Here is a 14,856-nt window from a genome sequence, read left to right as displayed (position 1 = left end):
GCAGAGACACAGGCAGAGGGAGAAGCAGGCTCCATGCACCGGGAGCCCGATGTGGGATTCGATCCCGGGTCTCCAGGATCGCGCCCTGGGCCAAAGGCAGGCGCTAAACCGCTGCGCCACCCAGGGATCCCTATTTTAAATTTTTTATTAGAATTGGCTGTATAAACCATTTAACATTTTTCTTGAATTCTATGTCTAAATCTTCCTTTATCTTCTTCCAGCTTCCTTTATGGATTGCTTTCTTAAAAAGATGAGAGAAAAATTCAGCATGTATGTATGTCACTCCTTATTTCCACTTCTATAGCAACATCTCTTCCTTGTAAGCAGGGAGGGTCCTTCCCTGCCTGCCCTGAGAAACATATTTTCTCACATCTGGGCAGGCACTGCCCCTTCCCCCCTTGTGCTCCCTAGATACGAGTCAGCTAGTCTCTGTGATCTGTCATCAGCTCCTCAGAGTCTAAAGATATGCCTTGTCTCTCCTCTTACTTTGCCTCCAGGAGGCAGAGTAGGGTTGTGAAACTAAGGCTTTGGTTTTGTTAAATCCCCAGTTTCTTGATTTTCTACAAGGGTGATGCTCCTGGTTTCGGATCACATTAATGTGTGCTGCTGTCTAGGATAGTGATCTTGTCCTCTGGTCTAGATAGTCAGAAGAGCCCCACTTGAGTCTTATTTTTAGCCAGAAACGAGTTCAGACAACTGTACATGTGAATCCAGGCTGAGACAGTCTCCATGCCCTCTCTCGCACCATGGTCATACCCATAGGAGCTTCATGGCAACTGCTCATTTGGGATCAGCTCCTCATTTTCTTCTTCCAAAGAAAAAGAATAGGGAACTTTAACTTTGTTTCATGCCTTGAGCCACAAGACAGGCTAGGTATTTGAATTAGACCAAACTCTGATACATTTTTCCATTTTAATTTTTTCCCTTCTGGGGATCTCTGGGTGGCTGAGCGGTTTAGAGCCTGCCTTTGGCCCAGGGCGTGATCCTGGGGTCCCAGGATTGAGTCCCGCATCAGGCTCCCTGCATGGAGCCTGCTTCTCCTCTGCCTGTGTCTCTGCTTCTCTCTGTGTGTCTCTCATGAATAAATAAATAAAATCTTAAAAAAAAAAAAACTTCCCCCTTCTGTCTCAATGTGACAAGTACCTGAAAGGATTTGTATTTGAAGATTGGGATAATTTCAAGTACTTGCCACATCAAGAGATAGAGGGGAAAAAATTAAAATGGAAAAATGTATGCTAGTATTTATTTGTCAGAGCGAGAGAGAGCGCGAGCATGCACACACAAGCAGAAGGGAGAGTGAGTAGCAGACTCCCTGCTGAGCAAGGAGCCCCATGTGGGACTTGATCCCAGGACTCCGGGATCATGACCTGAGCCAAAGGCAGACACTTTACCAACTGAGCTATCCAGGCGTCCCTTGCTCTTTTTTTTTTTTTTTTTTTTTAAGATTTTATTTACTTATTCTTGAGAGACAGAGAGAGAGGCAGAGATACAGGCAGAGGGAGAAGCAGACTCCATGCAGGGTGCCTGATGTGGGACTCGATCTTGAGATTCCAGGATCGCGCCCTGGGTTGAAGGCAGGCGCTAAGCCGCTGAGCCACCCAGGGGTCCCTCCTCCCTCTTTTTTGAGGTAAGATTCGTATAACATTAAAGGAACCAGTTTAATGTGGACAATGTAATGTCATTTAGCACATTCACTATGTTGTGCAACCACCAGCTCTGTTTCGTTACAGAAGATTCCTTCTTCCCAAAGGGAGCCCTATACCTGTTAAGCAGCTTTCATCCCACACATGCGTACACAGAGCCCTTAGCAACCGCTGCATTCTGTCTCTGTGGATTTGCCTCTTTCAAATAAACAGAATGTTTCATAATTCATATAAAATGGATATTTCATATAAATGGAATCATATACTTTATGATCTTGTGTCTAGCTTCTTCATGTAGCATAGTGTTTTCAGGGACCATCATCCATACTGTATTGTGGCAGTATTTCACTCCTTTTCATGGCTGAATAACATTTATTTATCTATTTATTTATTTATGGACATTGGGCTCTTGCCACCTTTTGGCCATTATGAGTAGTGCTGCTATGAAATGTTTGTACGCGTGTGAATACCAGTTTTCAGTTCTTTAAGGTGTATGCCTAGGAGTGGGCTTGCAGGAGTGGGCTTGCAGGATATGTCAAATCTGTTTTTTAACTTTTTGAAGAACCTCTATATTATTTTCTTTCCACACTTTTACTGTCAGAAAAGCTTGCACTAGCTCATAATACATACATACAACATAATTACAAAATAAAACTATTTTGTGAAATAAATGCCTTAGAATTCATAATTCAACTGGAGGACATTTCAGCTTGTTAATATTTCTCCTGATCGCCAGACCATGTATCACTAGGAGTTTTAGACTCACGAGATGGTGACTCCATCAACAGGCAGGTGGTAGTCTGTGAAACATCCAGAATGGGATTTGGGCTGGGGGTAGGGTGCTTTTCATACTTAGTTTAATTTGGAGAGATCACAAAAGACTATTTCAATGTTTTGAAACTTAGTTTCTGAGAAAGAACAAGCAGATATTACAGAAGACATCTAGAACTAAGTGTACTTTGGTTCTGGGAGAGCAGAATCAAAGGCTCTTCCGGAGGGCCTCCTGGCTACCAGGGCTCAGGCTGGTGGTGTGAATGGCCCCGGGGTGGGGGTTGCATGTGTACCCTAGTAGACCAGTCACACTTAGAAACTGTCCAGGTCTTCTTTGTGATTCAGGTGAGGTCCTTTACATGTTGAATGGCAGAGTCTGGGTAAGAGTATTTTGATAGATTCTTGAATTGCAGTGATTGTTTTTACTGTTACTGTAATTTTTCTAATAACATGCCTTCTCCATAGTACTGTTCACTTGGATTCAAAGTATTTTCCATGAGGCATTGCTAAGGATTTTTTTTAAGATGTATTTGTTTGTTTGTTATTTATTTATGAGAGAGAGAGAGAGAGACAGAGAGAGGCAGAGACACAGGAGGAGGGAGAAGCAGACTCCATGCAGGGAGCCCAACGTGGGACTCGATCCCGGGTCTCCAGGATCACGCCCTGGGTCAAAGGCAGGCGCTGAATCGCTTGAGCCACCCAGGGATCCCCATTGCTAAGGATTTTTAAAAAGAAATTGAGATCAGAGTTCTTTTCCACACGGGAAAGCCAAATACAAAGTAGTAAGTGAAATGATTTGGGGCAAGAAATGGTGATAGGGAAGGGATGATTATATACTCCTTCAAATGTATGGAATGTTCCTCGCAACCTGAATGCAATGTATATATAGCCTTTTCTCTGTCTGTTGCAGACAATTTTTCATGCATTGGAGACCAGACCAGAAGCACTTCTGAATTAAGGTAATGTTGGTGTAATTGATCCTTGTCAGTCTTTAAAGTACAATGTTTAAATTTCTTCAGGGTTTCTTATTTTTAATGATTTGCGTTTTTTTTTTTTGTTTGTTTGTTTGTTTAGTTTTGCCCATCTCTTTTTTAAGCCTATAGTTGGTGTTCAGAACAGTTGTTCCTGGGAAGCATGTTTTTTTTTTGAAAGGCTCTATCCAGTGTTCAGAAAGAAGCATTAAGGTCCCAGAGATTATGGTTCACATTCTGGATAAGAGCAGAATTTCTCCTAACTTTTTTCATTAGAAAACAGGAGAGCCTTCTTTTCAAATCAGATCTTAGTTAGAATAACAGCAGATGGTAGAGATAAAAGTGAAGCCACGTGACTCAGAAAAAAAGTCCCCATAAATTTGTGTGAAGTGGGAATGATAAAGCAAATGTGACACAAGGTCAGGGGTCAGTGAATCTAGTTGAGGGTACACAGTTTTTTGTAATTCTTACAACTTTGTAAGTTGAAAGGTTTTTTTTTTTTATTTTTTAAGATTTTATGTATTTGAGAAAGCAAGACTGCACACGCAGGTGGAGAGAGTGGCAGAAGGGGAGGGAGAGGGAACAGGAAGAGTCCCAAGCAGATTCTTCCCTGAGGTGGGAGCACAACGTGGGACTTGATCCTCTGACCCTAAGATCACAAACTGAGCTGAAGCCAAGAGCCAGACATTTAACTGAGTGAGCCACCCAGACAGCCCAAGTTGAAAGAATTTTGAGGGATGCTTGGGTGGCTCAGTGCTTGAGTTATCTGCCTTTTGCTCAGCTCATGATCCTGGGATCCCGGGATTGAGTCCCACATTGGGCTCCCTGCATGAAGCCTGCCTCTCCCTCTCCTGTGTCTCTGCCTCTCTCTGTGTGTGTCTCTCATGAATAAATAAATAAAATCTTAAAAAAAAAAAAAGAATTTTGAAAAGCAAAACTAAATTAGGGGCACCTGGGTGGCTTAGTTGGTTAAGCATCTGTATTTGGTTCAAGTCATGATCCTAGGGTCTTGGGATCGAGCCCCATGTCGGGCCACCTGCTCAGCAGGGAGCCTGCTTCTGCTTCTCCCTCTGTGTGTGCGTGTACACTGTCTCTCAAATAAATAAGTAAAATCTTTAGAAACAAACAAGAAAAAGCAAAACTATATTAAATGACTTCATTGCTTGAACAATTGGTTGTCCCTATGCAGAAGGTGAATTTGGCACCTAGACAAAAAAAGTGAGTCATAGAGCTTAAATATTAACCCTAAACAGAAGATATTGAAGATTGTTAAGACTTTGGGTTTGGCAAAGATTTCTCAATTATGACATCAAAGATATAATCCATAAAGAGAACATTTATAGATTAGACTTTGTCAAGATTAATAAAAGCCTCTGCTCCTTCAAAGACACTGTTAAGAGAATGAAAAGACAAGCCTCAGGCTGACAGAAAGTGCTAACATGTGACACGTCCTAGATGAGTTGTATACAGCATAAGTAAAGAACTCTTAAAATTCTTAAAATTCAATGTGAAGGAAGCAAGTGATATGAACAGACACTTCGCCAGAGAGTATATAGAGAGATAGCAGATAAGCATGTTTGAAAAGATGGCTAAAATCATTAGCTGTTGTGGGATGGAAATTAAATCCGTAAGGAGATACCACTGTCCAGCTCCTTGATGGATCAACAGGTGATTGCATCCAGTACTGACGAGGACATGCAGGAACCAGACTCTCAGGCACTGCTTTTGGGGTGAAAATGGTGTAAGCACTTTAAAAACAGTTTGACGGTTTCTTAAACTGTTAACCATATACCTACCATATATGCTCCACTCCTCAGTGTGTCCCAAAGAGAAACGAAAGCAGATGTCCATATAAAGACTTGTACACGCAGTAACATGGCTAAGTGTCAAAATAATGTCAAATGAACAGAGCCAGCCCATAAGAAAGTAGATACGATATGACTCCGTGTACATAAAATTCTGGAAGTGCACACTGGTGCAGAGTAACAGAACACAGATGAATGCTGCCTAGAGGAGGGAGTGAGTGGACTCCAGATGGGCACAAGGAAGACTTCTGGGGATAATGGGTAGGTTCATTACCTGAATTGTGTTGGTGGTTTCAGACATGTGTTAGGTATTAAGTTGTACATATTTATTGTGTGACTTGCACTTCAATGAAGATATTTTATGTTTTAAAAACTAAATGAATGGGGTACCTTGGTGGCTTAGTGGTTGAGCCTTTGGCTCCGGTCATGGTCCCGCATCCCTGCATGGTCCCGCATCCCTGCATCTCTGCATCGAGCTTCCTGCTCAGTGGAGAGTCTGCTTCTCTCCCCACCCCCCATTCTCTCTGTCTAATAAAGTCTAGGATAAAAAAAACAGGGGGCACCTGGCTGGCTCATAGTTGAGCATCTGCCTTCAACTCAGGTCATGATCCCAGAGTCCTGAGATCGAGTCTCACATCAGGCTCCCCACAGGGAGCCTGCTTCTCCCTCTGCCTGTGTCTCTGTCTCTTTCTTGTCTCTCATGAATAAATAAATAAATATCTTTTAAAAAATAAAAACAAATTAAATAAAAACTAAATGAACAATTAGAAAGTGATGAACCTGGTGAACCCCTCCCTGTTTCACTGGTTGCCACTGTTAATTGTGTTCTTAATTTCTGCAGTGGGACCTACTCCACTGACAGGTAGTCTGGCAGATAAAGGAGGAGGTAATTTTCTTAAATCATTTTAGGCCAAAAAATCTTGCTACCACTTTTACGAGTCCTATTTAGTGAGAATTTACTGTAGTTCAATTTTTTATTTATTTTTTATTTTTTTTATTTTTTATTATTTTTAATATTTATTTATTTATTTATTATTTATTTATTTATTTAGTTTTTTAATTTAATTTTTTTTTTATTTTTATTTTTTATGATAGTCACACACAGAGAGAGAGAGAGAGAGAGGCAGAGACACAGGCAGAGGGAGAAGCAGGCTCCATGCACCAAGAGCCCAATGTGGGATTCGATCCCGGGTCTCCAGGATCGCGCCCTGGGCCAAAGGCAGGCGCCAAACTGCTGTGCCACCCAGGGATCCCTAATTTTTATTTATTTATGATAGTCACAGAGAGAGAGAGAGAGAGAGAGAGAGGCAGAGACATAGGCAGAGGGAGAAGCAGGCTCCATGCACCGGAAGCCCGACGTGGGATTCGATCCCGGGTGCCCAGGATCGCGCCCTGGGCCAAAGGCAGGCGCCAAACCGCTGCGCCACCCAGGGATCCCTGTAGTTCAATTTTTGATCAAATAGTATGTTCTGGGTTCTTTGCTTAACCTTGGAAGCAAAAAGATGCCAAAAGCTAATGGGGTGAGATACAGAACATGTATATAACAGGTGGTTTTCATGGTGCACCAGACATAGGATTGAGGAGAAAGTCTCACTGGCCATTTCCTGTGATTCCAGAGGGAGAAGTGACCTCAGTGAAGATAATGCCTACCTGCTCTCCAACACCAACTCATCCTGATCTTTTCATCTTGTTCCATGAACTGCCCTTCCCCAAGTATTGTACAGTCTCCCACCACTGTTACCCCTGATTGCCACCATCTGCTGGGTGGGTGATTGGTCAGTTGATGCACAAGAGGTGATGCCAGAGGGAATGGCATACCGCAGAATGGATGTATGGGAACTGTGCCTCTCTTGGTTTCTGATTGGGAGGACAGGGATTGGCTTTGTAGAGGGAGAGCCCGATTCCTGCTTTTCTAGAAAGATGCTGAAGTGAATTCACCCCCAGTTGAGGCTCTCCCATGGGAATGAAGAGATGAGGAAGGGCTCAGTACTCTGCTGGCCACTGTGGTAGTTGGTGGCCAGTGGACAAGTGTGATTGAGGAGCATTTGGAGTGAGGCTAGTCCAAATCGAAATGTAAAATACACACTGGATTTAAAAAACTTAGTATGACACATGAATGTGAAATATCCATTTATAATTGTTTTATTTTGTTTACGTGTTGGAATAACATTTTTGAGACATTGGTTTAAATAAATATATTATTAAAATTACTGTTAACCTGTTTCTTTTTACTTTTTTAATATGGATACTAGAGAATGAAAACTTTTTTTTTTTTTTTTTGAAAACTTTCATATGTGGTTCACATTGTGTTTCTGTTGGACAGCACTAGCACTGGCAAGCCGATTGATGAGATATAGGAGCCTGTGAGTGTGGGGGCTGGTGAGTGATATCCAGAAACTCTTACACCTATTGAGGTTCTCCTGAACTGATGATATTTAGCTGGAAAGCAATTTTAAGATGCTTCCCCTAGAAGTGGAGAAACTAAGATCTCTTACCCCTGATGGAGTGTCTGCAACAGGAAGAAGAAAGGTCTCCACACTATCCAGGTCAGAAGGCTGTCTTGAGGTGTTAACTTCTGTTGCATCAGTGTCAGAGAGCTTGCCCTGGTGGGGTGATAGTGGGTGCAGGTGACAAGGAAGTGAAACTTTTTTTTTAATGGTCCTGTGAACATTGCCAGCTAGTCGGACTGTACAGCGCCTGGCATAGGTAACTCAGGAGGTAGCCTGCAAGCAGAATCGTGGCCTTGCCTTTTGTGACTCCATCCACATCTCTTGTTTACCATGTGTACCATTGATAGGACCTCTTCCTGAGATGGTGAAGACATGTGTGAGGACACAGTATGTGCTCCTGAGTCACAGCTATAACCTGGGAGTAGATTGTAAAACTCCTGTTACTTCAAAGTGCTTAGGTATCCAAGTGGTGAAACCATAGAGACTTTCTGAGTCAGATCCTTAGGAGGACATTTGACTGTCGCTCTTTTAGATACTGATTCCTGAGGACAGAGTTTGTGTTTTTCACCATGGTGTCCTCTGTCCATAGCAGGTGGTTAATAAACCAATGTGAGTGAGTGAATAAGGTGTTTGTCAAGCAAGGCTAATAGAGCCTCTAATAAAAGAAGAATTCTAGTTCTTTGAACTCAAACTGGACATGACGCCTGATCAGGAAGCAAGTAGGCTACGCCTGTTAACCATTGCAACAGAAATGATCTGGTGTTGTATCACAGCATTGTTTGATGAAAATGAAGACATATTCAGAAGAAATTAATATATATTGATGACTATGAGTTATGCTTTCGGCTTCTGTAATTTTGGGGGTTGATGCAAGCTACGGGCTCTCTGAATTTATAATCAGTTTTGAGAGGAACAGGTTAGGATGGCTCTGCTCACCTAGACATTGGTTCCCTGGGGTGTCAGTTAGATCATCTTTGACCCCTGTCAATAGGAATGTATTTATGCAGCCTGTACGTATGTGTTTTTCCTCTCATGGCATGCTTTTCAAACCGTGGACAGTCCTTGGCCATTGCCTTCAGGTGGGAAGGAAGAATCATGGCAGCCTTAGAAGGCAATGTAAAGACAGCCTGGGCACAGGTGGAGAGTCTCCATGAATGAGCTTATACATCTGGCTCTGGAAGAGGCACATCAGAGGAGCTGCATATTGGGGGTGGAAGGGCTGTTATAAGTTGAGGGATATTTGACAAGGAGTGGGAGAGTGTGAAGGATGTCCCTAGAAGCTCCTGGGCAGAGACAAGCCATCATCAGCATGTCGCACTTCCTTTGGCTTCCTGGGACTTGTAGGGCGGGGGCTGGGTAAGAGACCGAGGCTGGAGCTGGGCACAAGTGGTCTCTTCCCCTTCCATGAGACGCCCCCCCCTCCAGGAGGCAGCACTGCAGAAGAGGCTCTGGATTCAGTTCTCGGACTCTGTCAATTGCTGGGAGGTCCCCAAGGGTCCTCCAGGTTCAGTCTGGTGTTCTGCCAGCTAGAAATATGAAGTGGACAAAGTTTCAAGTTCTTGTCTAGTTCAAGTTTAAATAAGCCTGAGTTTAAAATTATTTAGTACAGATAGAAAATAATAAAGTACCTTCTTTCCTGGCCTCTTTGGTCTCGGCTGCAGACAGTAGATGATGAAGGGGTTGCTGTCATTTGGAAAGTGTTCTGGTAAGCTGCGCACGTGCCTACCGCTGTGTCTCTGAGGCCTATGGCCTTCAGAAGTCAACCTATGGTAAAAGTGGCAGCTCTGCCACACGGAAGGACCTTGACCTGGAGTATCAAGGCTGAAAGATGGAACTGTTAGGATTAGTCCAGTGAGCCAACTAAAAATTGTGCACTGCAGATATAGGTCTGGATTCCATGAAGGATCAGCACCTCAACCCAAGAGGACAGCTGTCACGGCACCCAGCTCCTCATAAGGATTTCAACAAGTAGTCACACAATAAGTGTTCTTGTTTAAAAAATTATTGGGAATCCCGGGTGGCTCAGCTGTTCAGCGCCGCCTTCAGCCCAGGGCGTGATCCTGGAGCCACGGGATCGAGTCCCACGTCAGGGTCCCTGCATGGAGCCTGCTTCTCCCTCTGCCTGTGTCTCTGTCTCTGTCTCTCTCTCTGTGTGTCTCTCATTAATAAATAAATAAAATATTTTTATTTTTATTTTTTTAAATTTTTATTTATTTATGATAGTCACAGAGAGAGAGAGAGAGAGAGAGAGAGAGGCAGAGACATAGGCAGAGGGAGAAGCAGGCTCCATGCACCGGGAGCCCAGCGTGGGACTCGATCCCGGGTCTCCAGGATTGCGCCCTGGGCCAAAGGCAGGCGCTGAACCGCTGCGCCACCCAGGGATCCCTAAATAAAATATTTTTAAAAAATTAGTATAGTCATAGGATACAGTTAACCCTTGGGTGACGTGCCAATCCCCCAGTTCGTGCGTTGGTAATCCGCATATAACTTCTGAGTTTCCAAACACATAACTACTGAGAGCCCACTGTTGACCAGAAGACTTACGGACAAGTCAATTAACACATACTCTATAAATGTGTTATATACTGTATTCTTAGAATAAAATAAGCTAGAAAAGAGAACATTACTAAGGAAATCACAGGAAAGTGAAAATATATTTACAGTACTGCCCAGCATTTTATTTATTTATTTATTTTTAAGATTTTAGTTATTTATTTGAGAGAGAGCACAAGCAGGGGAGAAAGGGAGAAGCAGGCTCCCTGCTAAGCAGGGAGCTTGGTGCAGGGGCTTGATCCCAGGACACCAGGGTCCTGACCTGAGCCAAAGGCAGATGCCCAACCCACTGAACCACCCAGGCGCCCCCTGTATATTTTTTTAAGGGTGATTTATTTATTTTAGAGAGGGAGAATGTGCAAGCAGGGGGATGGGCAGAGGAAGAGGGAGAAGCAAGTAGACTCCCCACTGAGTAGGAAGCCCATCACAGGACTCAATCCCAGGTCCCTGGGATCATGACCTGAGCTGAAGGCAGACACTTAACCAACTGAGCCATCCAGGTACCATAGATTGAATTTAAATATGTTCTGAAGTATAAATTCTTTATTTTTTTATTTTTATTTTTTTAAATTTATTTATTTATTTATGATAGTCACAGAGAGAGAGAGAGAGAGAGAGAGAGAGAGAGGCAGAGACACAGGCAGAGGGAGAAGCAGGCTCCATGCACCGGGAGCCCAACGTGGGATTCGATCCTGGGTCTCCAGGATCACGCCCTGGGCCAAAGGCAGGCGCCAAACCGCTGCGCCACCCAGGGATCCCAAATTCTTTATTTTTTTAAAAAATGATTTTATTTATTTATTCATGAGAGACACAGGGAGGCAGAGACACAGGGAGAGGGAGAAGCAGGCTTCATGCAGGGAGCCCGACACGTGACTCAATCCCGGGTCGCCAGGATCATACCCTGGGCTGAAAGCGTCACTAAACCGCTGAGCCACCTGGGCTGCCCTGAAGTATAAATTCTTTAAAGTATTTTTTAAATGTAGCATTGCATGGCAGCTTGTATATAACTTGCACGTATAGGTAAAAATAGTGTCTTCTGAGTAATGGGTTTATTTTATTTTATTTAAGATTTATTTATGATAGACCTAGAGAGAGAGAGGGAGGCAGAGACACAGGAGGAGGGAGAAGCAGGATCCGTGCCAGGAGCCCAATGTGGGACTCGATTCCGGGACTCCAGCATCGCGCCCTAGGCCAAAGGGTGGCACCAAACCGCTGAGCCACCCAGGGATCCCCTGAGTAATAGGTTTAAAGGGATGTTGCTAAAAAATAAAATTAAGAAAAAAATAAAGGAATCTTCAATTTGTAATTATTGATATTGCCACCTCAGTCAAGCACATCTCTGTGTTTAGAGGGGGTAGGGGTATCTTACAAAACTGATTTGTCTTGCTTTTGGTTGTAAGAGAAACTGTTCTATAATCTCCATAGAGCTGGATTACTTTCTTGTTGTTGCCAGGTGCGTGGTTGATTTTTGTCAAACAGTTCTTTTTGGTGCACATAGGCTCTATTATAACTCCTCACTTGAACATTGGCAGAGAGCTAGAAAATTGGGGGCATGTGTTTCAGAGTGGTGTTGCAGCTGTTCACAGGGCAGCAGGCTTTTCCACTACATTGGTGTCAGGGTTGAGCACAGACTTCTAGAAGGACACGTTAGGTTCCCCAAAATTCAGTTTAAGTATGAGTGGCATTTGGCTACTGGTAACTTCATGAATTATCTATGAAGGTTTGTTGACATTTGAAAAGTGTAAGAACTTTTATTTTTGAAAGGTAGTAAACTGAAGTGAGTGAGGTTCCTCCTGTTTTCTAAAATGTCAGCTGGGGACCCAGGAGCGGTCACATTCTTTGTAGGGCTAGTAGGTACATTCAGCATATGTAGAGATTGTTTCTTACGTCTTATTTTTCTGTTTACAGAAAAGATGATTGTTGTGTGAATTTATTTCTACTGAGGATGATTAAGTTTTTTACTTTGTCCTAATGCTTTAGGGGATGTGCTTTAAAATGGGGTTAAGCAGTAAATTAAGAAAATTATAAACTCCATTGTCCATAAATGTAAAGTGTGCAAAGGAGAAGTTGCTTGTGTATGCATTATCTAATAGTAAGCATTTAAGTAGGGGGCTGTTTAAAATTTGCATCAGAAAATTGAGAAGCAGGGAAATTTGAGGAGACATCCAAGATGTTGAGGGCAGACTATTTAAATATACTGCATCCTAATAGAGTACTTTTCAAATAACATGTAAAAGTTTGTTGGATCGTTAAACCAGAGCCAAATGAGGGTGTAACACGTGGTTGCATTTCCTTTCTGTATCTTCATTACCATCTGGTTCCCTATATAAAAACTAGTTATGGTTTACTTTTTATTTCATTGAATATTCTGGTATCTGATACTTTATAGAAGCTGATTTGGTGGTAATATATCATCAAAATAATACTATTTTTTATCACTTTTGAAACATGGATATATAAGCCTCTAAGGTTGACCATTCTGTTGTTCAGACATATTTGGGAATTACTGGGATTGAGTCCTTCTCAAAACCGGCTGAAGTGGCAGGCAGTCTGTGTCATTGCAGGAAAAAAGTCTGAGGACACTGCATGATCTGCCTGGAGGATGCCTTTGTTCCCAGACTTTTTTTCTTTTTTTAAGGTTTTATTTATTTAGGGTGTCTGGGTAGCTCAGTCTGTTAAATGTCTGCATTCAGCTCAGGTTGTGATCCCAGGGTTCTGGGTTTGAGCCCCATATTGGGCTCCCTACTTCACAAGGAACCTGCTTCTCCCTCTTACTCTGCCTGCCACTCCTGCTTGTGCACTCTCTCTCTCTGTAAAAAACAAAACAAAAAACTTTTTTTTTAATAAGATTTTATTTATTTGTCAGAGAGAGAGAGAGAGAGCAGAGGTGGGGGGCAGAAGAAGAGGGAGAGAGAAACCCAAGCAGACCCTGTGCCCAGCATAGAGCTCAGTGTGGGGCTCCATTCCACAACTCAGAGATCATGACTCAAACCAAAATCAAGAGTCAGTCAGTCAATTGACTTAGCCCCCCAGGTGCCCCTGTGCTTCCAGACTTCTAAATCAAGAAGCTTATGACAGATTTAATATAGGTTTATAATACAGTCAGACCATACCAGGAAATACTGACTTTGAAAAAATGTATTATGGGAATGTTCAAACGTAGATAAAAAAACATGCAATCACTCATCTCCAAAATTTACATTATTTTTCTAATTTTGTTTAATCTTCTCCCTCCTTCCTTCCTTTTTATCTTGGAGTATTTTATTTTTATTTTCTTTAAATATATATTTTTTAATTTATTCACGAAAGAGACAGGCAGAGACACAGGCAGAAGGAGAAGCAGGCTTGGGATCATGACCTGAGCTGAAGGCAGACACAATGACTGGAGCCACCCAGGTGCCCCTTTTCTGGAGTATTTTAAAGCAAATCCCAAAATCACATCATTTCACGCATAAGTAAGGAATATTTCTAACACTATGGACTTTATTCCCACTGTGACACCAAACAAAGGAACAGCAACTCTTTCATGCCACCAAACACCCAAACCAGATTCAGATTTTCTGATTTTCTCTAAAATGTGTATATTGGGATCCCTGGGTGGCGCAGCGGTTTGGCGCCTGCCTTTGGCCCAGGGCGCGATCCTGGAGACCCGGGATCGAGTCCCACGTCGGGCTCCCGGTGCATGGAGCCTGCTTCTTCCTCCGCCTGTGTCTCTGCCTCTCTCTCTCTCTCTGTGACTATCATAAATAAAAAAAAATAAATAAATAAAATAAAATGTGTATATTTATGGATGCCTGGGTGGCTCAGTGGTTGAGCATCTGCCTTTGGCTCAGGGTGTGATCCTGGGGTCCCGAGATCAAGTCCCACATTGGGCTTCCTGCATGGAACTTGCTTCTCTCTCTCTCTCTCTTTCTCATGAATAAATAAACACTTAAAAAAATAAAGTGTGTATATTTGGATTTTGAATAAGATCCATCATCTAACATTAAAAAAAAAACTTTTAATGAAAAGTTGAAGTAAATATAAAAGTTAATAGTATAGGAACTTCATCATCAAACTACAACAATAACCAACTCACAACCAATCTTGTTTTATATATATGCCTCCGCCTGTTTTCCTCCTTTTTGGTTGTTGTAAAGCAAACTTCATTTGAAGTTTTCTTAGATATGTTGCTGTATACTTCTAAGTGACAGCGAAGGCTGTGGATAAGTCCTGGATGGAGTGTCCACAGTGTACGACACTGGATCTGCTCAGGCATATCACTTGTTTACTGAGCCTGGTGTCCTTGTTCTGCTGCTTTGTGCTGCTCCCCGTTTTGTCAGGACAGTAAGAGTGTAACATAAAGAGAGTTTATGTACTTTCTATTGCCCTTTAGATTTGCATGGTTGTAATTTGGAGATTAACTTGGATTTGGGAATGAATGAAAAATAGAAAAACTGATGAAATTGATTTAAATTCCTCATGCAAATGCCTTTCTCTCAAAATGCTTCTTCAGCTTTGAATTGTGGTACTTTTGTGGCTGAGCTAGTTAGCCACCTTCTGCTTCATGTGATGGGTTGCTCGGTGGGGCTGGTTTTGATTTATGAAGTTTCAGAGATGTGTGAACATTGTGGGAAATCTCACAAACATAGTCTGGGGGTACTAGAAGAGGAAGTTGATAGAG

The 14,856-nt window shown here is 42.5% G+C and overlaps 1 protein-coding gene across 4 annotated transcripts in view; it reads left to right on the top strand.

The window, feature by feature from the left end:
* The window catches only part of GNB1 (G protein subunit beta 1), a 99,386-nt gene that overhangs the window by 45,361 nt on the left and 39,169 nt on the right, over window positions 1-14,856 (top strand). For 2 of the 4 annotated variants that reach the window (XM_072731015.1, XM_026007146.2), the window contains one exon: window positions 3,325-3,373. The exons of 1 other annotated variant lie outside the window; for it this stretch is intronic. The gene's annotated coding sequence lies outside the window, so the exon portion shown is untranslated. Of the gene's footprint in view, window positions 1-221; window positions 271-3,324; window positions 3,374-14,856 lie in introns of all 4 variants that reach the window. One more of the 4 variants, XM_072731016.1, reaches the window with a different exon arrangement.

This window comes from Vulpes vulpes, chromosome 12 (assembly GCF_048418805.1).
Source record: "Vulpes vulpes isolate BD-2025 chromosome 12, VulVul3, whole genome shotgun sequence".
Lineage (NCBI taxonomy): Eukaryota > Metazoa > Chordata > Mammalia > Carnivora > Canidae > Vulpes > Vulpes vulpes.
Note: the sequence above shows the minus strand (reverse complement) of the source record. Positions and strands in the feature narration are given on the sequence as shown.